Source organism: Camellia sinensis, chromosome 9, assembly GCF_055761805.1.
Source record: "Camellia sinensis isolate YWXY chromosome 9, ASM5576180v1, whole genome shotgun sequence".
Taxonomy (NCBI): domain Eukaryota; kingdom Viridiplantae; phylum Streptophyta; class Magnoliopsida; order Ericales; family Theaceae; genus Camellia; species Camellia sinensis.
Genome location: NC_138969.1, coordinates 70,368,654 through 70,378,167, shown reverse-complemented (window position 1 = coordinate 70,378,167; position 9,514 = coordinate 70,368,654). Strand labels below are relative to the sequence as shown.

Below are 9,514 nucleotides of genomic sequence, written 5' to 3'. Positions count from 1 at the left end.
AGATTTTGTGCGTCGTTATTACATTATCTGCGACATGCTATAATACGCCATTAAAAACTATTTAACGGCAAATTTTGTGCGTTGTTATTACATTATCAACGACATGCTATAATACGCCATTAAAAACTATTTAACGGTAGATTTTGTGCGTCGTCGTTACTTTTTCCACGACTACTTTTGCACGCCGTTAATTGGTGAGACAAATAATGACACTGATTGAGTGCCGTAGAATATGTAATACGACTTGCTCAGCATGCCGTAGAATGTGCATTATTATTTTTTTTAATTCAACAGATTCTATTTTGACTTGTTTTGTACAATCTAACAAACATTACAAACAAGCTTCACAAAATATCAATCAACAACCAAAATATTGTTTCAAGCAAAAAAAATAAACTACATCCATAAATTATGAATATTCAAAAGTTGTTAATTAATACATTCCCAACATCCAAAAACTAAGCTCAAGTTCAAAATCATCCAAAAAGACTATCCTTAAGTTCTTAATTATTCAAAAAGTTATAAACCATCCAAAACTGTATCATATATAAGTTTGTAAACAAAATCCAAAACTATTCAAAGATTATAGAAATCTATTCATCAAAATCCTCAAAAACTAGCCATCACCATCATCATCGTCACTGCTACTATTGGGCTCATACTCATCATTTGAACCATCTCCTCCATCATCCTGTAACATTCATTGACATGTCTGCGAGAGACCTATATGATAAATGGAATGGAGATCAATAGATTTAAAAAGCAGAAATAAAACAAGGTTAAACCCCTTAACCCAAAATAAAGAATGAAAATAAAACACAAAATAATTATTATTATAATCTAACGTCAAGAAAGAACAGCAGTTTACACATAACTCGTGATCCAAAAATATTATATGAAGAAGGATATCAAGCCCCAAAACATTGTACCATAGAAATAATTTGAAGCATTAACTTCCAAATCCTTATTTGTGCACAAATAGGGGAACACACATCCTGATTTCAAAAAGACCATCACAAACATATATACCTTTTCCCTGAATTTTTAGGTTGTGGATCACTAAGTAAAGATCATTAAATATTTGATAGCCAACAACATTGTCAATGATCAACTCACTACTTGGAAGTAATTTTCATAACAAAATAGAAAAGTCGAACAGAAAGAATCTGATATGTTCATACTATATCATCCCCATGAAATGCTGCAATGATTTGCAGTTGTGTACAGTACTGCACTATATGCTAGGTATGTATGACCCAGAAAAGTTATAATGAGTACTCATAATGTAGTATTAAAAGGTACCTTGGTTGTGATACTGAGGACGATAAGAAGCCAAGTCTTTCAAGTCTTTAACTCGTCTTTCTCCAATTGAAAATACCCAAAACATCTACTAGAATAAAAAGTAATAGCTACCTGTCATTGATTCTCAATACATTATTATTATGAATCAGAGTTCAATAACGAAAACTCCTAATCTTCCACATGTATATACAGTTTGAAATGTTTTTTTTTTTACAAACAAGGCATTGATCACACCTTATATAAACCAAGTCACTCAACAAATTTTTTTTACTGTTACCTCCACATGTAATCGGGTTACATCTCCACATTGCTTCTCTAAACCTTAAATTGAATGCTCTGTTTTGATGGCTTGCTCAATCATCTTTTTTGTCCTCTTTGCGAGTACATTGAGCCTCATATTTTATACTCTAATTTTTGGTATATCTACTTCAATTACCTAATAAATAAATAAATAAAGCATCAGTTCATTTTCTTATAATCCAGACACTACAACAAATTCGACATTCACAATTTGTTTTCATGCGATCGGATGGCATGTATGGGATGTTCGACGTTCAATTACAGTATATTTTGGATCTGCCTTGAAAGAGGCTAATAAAAGATCCCAACAACCAGCAATCTGTCACAAACTAGTTTGCTTCACATTTTTTTGTCCAGCTAAACCAAATATTTATAGCAGTTTGGCCCACAAAATGAGTCCATTGATAGGAACACTCCTAAGAATCAGTAATCCATAGGTGAATGATTAAGACACCAACAACCACCTTCAATCTATCACAAATTAGCTTGCTTTACATTTTTGGTCCAGCTAACTAAACAAAGATTCATACTGGTTTGGTCCACAAATTTAGTCCTCCATTGGTGAGAATATGCCTAAGAATCAAAAATCCATTATTGAATGATTAAGACACCACTTAAATGCAAGTGCTATGTCCATAACAATCATTTTCCTTTAACAACAAACTTAAATGCAAGTGTTATGTCCTATCCTATCATTTTCACATTGCCCTACCACATTGATTTAGTATCTTATTGGAAATTTATTCAACGACTATGAGTAACAGATAAATATCACATACTTTACGGCAATTTATGGAAGATAATCTCATCATTAAATACAGATGATGGATCTGAAATCATTTAACAGTGGATGGCTTAGTATATGCTAGTGTCAGGTGCTACACAATTAGCAACCAAATTCTACAATTTTGGGCTCCAATGGAAAGGTTAGCTAATTTTTTAACCCTCTTTCTTTTCCCTCTCTTCTCGGTTTTGCTAAAAAATTTAGGGCACTTGCCAAAAATATATAAGATCCAGAAAAGAAGTCCAAACACCAAAATGGTTCAACGCTGCAGACTAGTAGATTTCAATTATAATCAAAAAGTAATTTCAAAATAATTAATCTCTTGAGCTTGCCGAGGCCTCGGTTCCCTATAACAAGGCAACTAAGAGGAATCTAATCAATTGCTTCACATATCTTCTCCCGAGCATCTCCCCAGTAGATCTTCAAAAGCACCATAATTTGTTCACAAATGCAACACAAACTCGGTTTATTTCAATGTAGAACTTCAAAAAACAATTTGAGAAATTTCAAAGTCAATGGTTTAAACTTTAAAAGGATGGAGATTGCACCTCTTTTTGCCTAGCAGCAGTATTAGTAATGTCTTGGAAAGTGCCTGAGCATTGTGGACCAGAATCAAAGACAGTAAAGCAGAGGAGCAAAAAGCTTAGAAAAATAAATGATTGTCAAACGAGTTCATGTTTGTACCTCAGTGTAGTAGCTACACAATCTAAAATGGAAAAGAACACACCCGTTTCATACTGATTTGCAAAACTGGTTTTCCTCTGTTTTCAGAACAAAACGATCAACTAGGCAAGGTGAACTAGTCAAATTTGAATTACATTTAGTTTAGAGGGGTTACTGATCACTTAGGATTACAAAGAACTGTGTTCTCCATAATATATATATATATATATATGTATATATATCATTCCCTGTGTAATGTGATGGCCAGTCTGGCCAGTCACATTACCACAGTATTTCAAAACAAAATACCAGCATTTTGCCTTTGATTTCAAGACTTAAGAGTGCTATTGATATATTTCATGCATAAGTAATTTTGCACACAGAAATTCAGTTCATATAATATTCAAGATTCAATGGAATATTTATCACTCCAATTCTCAGCAACCAAACAGAGAAAAGAACCCCACATTGACTATTTGATTAATTTTCTCAGCCAAAAAAAAAAAAAAAACCTTTATGCAATTTCTAGGGAAACAAACAGAAAATTGGAGTGAAACCCTTGAAGATTTTCTGCAAGAAGTTGTTAGCTTTGCATATTAACTCTTGAACATAGAACAGTTTAAAAGAGATTAAAAAAATACACCCAATCGAAGAATGAACGAAAAGAGTAGATACCGTCGCCGTCAAGGCATGTGAGAATTCCTGCTGGTTCAACTTTCGCAGAAAGTTTCATCAAGCTTCGAGCAGATTTTATGATTGCAGTGCCTTAGCTCTTTCAGCAAAAAGAAAGTTTTCAACTATAAACTAGCACATAGAAATCCATCCTTAATTCTTCTTATACTCCTAGCAGTTATTATATCATCAAAGGCAGTTCCATCTAATCACTTAAACTTTGACTATTACTCATGACTCGTAATACTTAATTGCTCATTATATCTTCTTAGCATTTTTTACCACATTATCATACAGAAATTGAACAGAAAATTGTCTAAAAGTAGATATCCAGGTACAAATTCATCCACCTATTTCTCCATCCAGATGCAATATAAAATTTAACAAATAGGAATAATATATATGTTTAACTTTTGACATCTAACATAGTTTTTAGTATAAATTGCAAAAATTGACAGGAACTAATTACCATGTTTGTCCTGAACAAAAGGAAGGCAATTTATCAATGATGACAAACTAATTATCATGTTGGTATCAAAGTCGTTGCTATGAACAACCAATAATGTGCTATTCTTGTAGAATTAATATTTACTTAAATTTATTTATTTGGTCAGAACTCTTTCGCTGTTCGGCATTATATGAGTCATTTTGATTTTTCATGCTTTAATTGTGTTGTGATTTCTATCTTTCTAAAAAAAATATCACATTTTAATCCAAAATATAAAACTTCAATACCCTAAATCTTTAGCAAGATAGAAATCACAACACTATTAAAGCATGAAAAATCGAAAAGACTCATAATGCCGAACACCAGAAAAGTTCTGAACAAATAAATAAAATTTAAGTAAATATTAATTCTACAAGAATAGCACATTATTTTTTACAATACAGAATACTTAATTCCTCTCTTCAAATATTTACAAATCACAATAATAAAAGAACAAAGAATACCACTGTATCATAGATAGACTATAAAGGATTTAAAAACCGTACTTAGGCATAAAATCACACTTGTATTGCTCCTACCTTTACTGTGATATGACTTGATCAATTCCAGTTTCATGTCAAGACATCAATCTTCTACATATAAACATTTAAAGGGTAAATTTCAACACTGCATTTTGTTAGAACAGTGAACTTATATTATACCCATTAGTCACTCTTCTTATCCTCTGGTACAACCAGAGTAAACAAAGAAGAAAAGTGGCTAAGAAAGAAGCAAATTAGGAATCTCACATGGAGCTTGCTTGAGACCAACTGCAGTCAAATTTTTGCTAAAATCAAGTCTGCTACCAGTTCAATTTTGTTTATGTGTTCTTTGTTTTTGGAGACAATAGTATTCTTTTAGTTTCAAATTTTGACGAACATGGAGTGCAGTGGTGATCCATGAATATCATTTTCGTCTAGTTATCAACTGGTTCCACAATATATATAGGCTTAAAATTACCATATCATTCACTTCACAGATCTTATGGCAAGGGAAGCTTCTACAGTAAGTAGTAAATGTACTATCGAACGAAGATGTACAGCAAACTTGTTCAGCAAACTAATATGCATGCTTGGTTAGAGTTTTCCAAAAACTCTTTTCAGAAAATTCTACTTTCTTGTTTTTCGTATTTTTTTTATTTTTACTAAATTTTTTTAATATTTTAAGCAATTTTTTTTACTTTTTAGAAATACCTAACATAAATATACCTAAAAAGTAAAAAAATTGTGAAAGAAACCTTTTAAAAATTCACTAAATACCAAAAATACAAAAAAAAATACGAGAATTCCGTACATATTTTGTATTTTTATGTATTTATTAATTTTTTAAAATATTTTTTCACAAATTTTTTACTTTTTAGATACATCTAAGTAAGGTGCATCTAAAAAAGTAAAAAAAAAATGTTTAAAATTTTAAAAATATTCACTAAAAACAAAAAAATACGAAAATCAAAAAACTCAATTTTCAAAAAATTTAATCCAAAAAACTCAAACCAAACACACTGATATAATCTTGTCATTATATTACTAAACAAAAAGCTACTGATTAGTTTGAATCTACACCAATATTTTCAATAATCATACCTACCAACTGAGCATTTTAACTGTCACATTTCAAAGAAGTAAAGTTGCAAATCAAAACACAGACCCAAATAAGAAATTCAATTAATTATAATCATTTAAACATCTTACCTCTTTTAGTTCCGGCATTCCATCGAACGGTTGGTATGTCGAAATTCCATTATACTCAAACCCCCACTTCCTCCTCTTCCAAGTATAGAATCAATGAAATTTTGCAAAAACCACTTCTCAATCAAATCCAGTGATAGCTATAACCACAAAAACAATCAACTCAAACCCAAAACCAATACAATGAAAATTAATCAAAGAAAAACAAAAACATACCCTATTTTCTGATAATCCGAGATGAATGATACCATTGGGATTCTTCAACGAATCGTAAGAATCTTTGGAAACCCTATCCAATCCAATGTAATAGGGTGAATCATTAGGCTTCTCAAAATAAACTCCATCATTCCCAAATTTCATCTTCATAAATCATTTTTAAATCATAACAGATTTAGGTGTTTTAATTTGACAATCAAATTTCAAACCAAATACCAAACAAAAAAAATCCATTTATCTAATAATAAACTAGTGTATGCCATGTATTTGTATTTGTTTTATTACATATAAAATTGTTTGAGCTTTTTTCATTGGGAAATTACCTAACAACTAGAGACAATTAAATATAAAATTGCTTGAGCCTTTTTCATTTGGTAACAAGTGGCGGTGGATAGATATGAAATAAAAAAAAGGTGCAAGAAACTTGATGAAATGCCCAGCAAAATTAGAAAATATATATATATATATATATATTGGAGAGGACACTATTCTGAAAACTTTTGAATTCTTATTTACCAGCAAGCATAGACATAGAGGCTTATCAAGGGCTGAGGGGGCCATGGCCACCCCGGGCCATAGCATAGTTCTGTCTCTAGATCCAGTGGACGAAAAACTAGAAATCAATCCTAAAAGGTAATATTTTCCCACTCCAAGCCATTTCTGAACTGAACTTTTAACAAAGTAACAACAACAATCCAACTCTAGTCCTGAACAAATTAATAATAATAATAATAATAATAATAATAATAATAATAATAAAAAATTCAAGAAATTAATTCAAGAAAGAAAGACTAATAAGTAGCTGCATAAAGCGACACTTGTTTAACCCTCATAACGTAGATAATTAACATGTCTTTTCATAAGTTTGTTCCACGTCAAATTTTTTATTTTAAAGAATTTTACAAAGAAAAAATAATTCACATATCTCGACAGAATAAGAAAATTGAGATTTGTAGATGAAAAATCAATTTAAGCTAGAAACCAACTTATTTTAAAGGAAAAAACATCACAAGTACTAGAAAATGGAGAGAACAATTCAACATATAATGAAAACCAAACATGTGTTGTCAAGTTTGATCTATAGCAAAGCTTAAGCTGAACACCATCCAGCTCCTCCTTAGCAATAGAGGCCCTAACCGAGACATCACTGAAATGCTTCTTGTTCAAGGCTTTGAACTCAGGGTTAAGGGCCCTAAGTTTACAACACACCCTAAACATAGGAGAACCCTTAATATACTTACACCAAACCTTATGAACCAAAGGTAAAAAACCCTTATGATCAGCCCAAAAAATTAAAGAATTTAAAGGGTTGAGGAACCCTCAAAACCTGAGTATCCAGGATCACAGTACAAGGAGAGTGATTAGAGGTACCAGAAGGGTGGAAATAAGGATGAGAATTCGGAAACACACCCCATCCAACTGTTATTCACCAGGGCTCTATCAATTTTGGAAGCAATAGAATTCCCATTACCCGGATTATTAGCCCAGGTAAATTGGCAACCCCCATAGCTGAGGTCATCCAACTTAGCCAAATTAACACAAAGGTGAAATTCATTTTTACTACCAGACCAGTTAGGATTGCCCCCGACCTTATCAAAAGGAGTTCTAATTGCGTTAAAATCCCCTAAGAAAATACAAGGAGAAGACTTGTGAACAACAGCTAACTCTTCAATACTCTGGAGAAGGGGTCTCCTCAAGCTATAAGAATTTTGAGCATACACAAAAATGTCATATTCCCATCCAAAACAGTCACTTTGCACATGATGTGTTGATCAGACATATCCAAAATATCAATAGTACAAAATGCAGGATCCCAATAGACCCAAATTCTACCAAGAGTAGCATGATCATAGTTAGTATGACCCTCCCAATTATGCAAAACATGGTTAAGAATACTAACATGATGAGATTTAAGCACTTTAGGCTCAAGCAAACCTACAATATTGATCTTTTCCTTTCTCAAAAAATTAGCAACTTCTCTTTGCTTGTCGGAGTCATTAAGACCCCTTACATTCCATGCACAGATATTTAATAACATGATAGACAACCAAATACAATCACACACATTTACAAAAATGGGAATATGCGCCAAAACACATTACTTTTTCTTCTTCCTTGGACCACTAGTTGACCCAGCAGTCGAAGGTTCATCATTTTTCTGACCTGGCTTTGGAGTTTGCTTCCCTGTTGATTGACTTAGACCAGCATCACCCTGTCCAAGATCATGGCCAAGAACAGCCCCCAGAGTAACAGTTATAGGCTCAGAGTGCCCTTGTTCTGCATTTTGGATATCCGGCTGATGGAAGACTTGTTAAAATCCCCCATTTCGCTTTGCGATGTCCATCAATGTTAACAAATCCCTCTCCAACAGTAAATCTTTCCCGATGTGTGAACTCCCCTTAGGCGAAGGAGAACCTTCAGTCACTAACCCATCAACCATCGTAACCAAATTGCGTAAATTAGATGTGAGATCAGCCATTATCAACGAAATGTTGAATGAGAAAACCCTAGAAATTGAGGCAAAATAGTTATTTTAGAGAAAAAAAAAAAATCGATTTTTTTTTTTTTTTCTGTTGTGGTGATTGGCGCCCCAAATTTCATGTGCGTTTTTTTTATCATACAATTCACGACATGCATTATGTGTCGTGAAAAGGTAATATTTTTAACAGTGAGCGATGTGTATGTCGTAAAAAGTACGATACTTTTAATGGCGGGTGTTGTGTACTTTTTATAGTTGGCGTATGTGCGTCGTGTATAATTAATGTATTAACGGCATGCTATATGCATGTTATAGAAAGGTTTATTATTTACGGCCTGCATTACAAGCCGTAAAAAAATCATCGTTATTACTATTTACCGCCTACGCAATAGACACGCCGTGATTGGAAAAGTATTTACGGCGTGCAAAAAAAACAAGTCGTAAAAGTGAGAAACTATGACGTGCATATATTGTATGCCGTTAATGTGATGCCGTAAAAAGTCAGTTTTGTTGTAGTGTAGGTGATATCTCTTAACCTTCAAAATGAAATCAAGAAAAGCTCAACACAAGCTTAAACAAAACTAACTTAACCACACACTACTAAGGACTCTAGGGACTCAGACCTTGTCTAAATGATGAAATGCAAGATATGCAACTCGATAACCTGGCTCTGATACCACAATTGTCATACCCTAATGTAACAACCCTCATCGCTGATCACTGATTGACCATTGATTACTGATACTGTCACTGATTACTGCTAAACTGAGACTGATTACGATTGGTAATCGAACTAATTGAAATACTGGACTGACTGACTGACTGAAATCCAGCATTAACTGACTGTATCTGTTTAAGAGCATTATCTATCTGTTTGACTGCCTAAATTATCTGTTTATGTCATATGCATTAAACTACAAATT

The 9,514-nt window shown here is 32.7% G+C and overlaps 1 long non-coding RNA gene across 10 annotated transcripts; it reads right to left on the bottom strand.

Annotated features, from left to right (window-relative positions):
• Positions 1 to 373: 373 nt before the first annotated feature.
• On the bottom strand, positions 374 to 8,699 carry LOC114321555 (uncharacterized). 10 transcript variants are annotated; one of them, XR_014339940.1, is made up of 8 exons: positions 8,276 to 8,627; positions 6,113 to 6,185; positions 5,900 to 6,036; positions 3,071 to 3,147; positions 2,935 to 2,978; positions 1,580 to 1,738; positions 1,303 to 1,413; positions 374 to 723 (listed from the first exon to the last, which is right to left on the bottom strand). It is a non-coding gene; the product is annotated as an uncharacterized LOC114321555 (long non-coding RNA). The 10 variants fall into 10 exon arrangements; XR_014339942.1 differs by having other exon boundaries at positions 3,114 to 3,147; XR_014339944.1 differs by lacking the exon at positions 1,580 to 1,738.
• Positions 8,700 to 9,514: the final 815 nt, after the last annotated feature.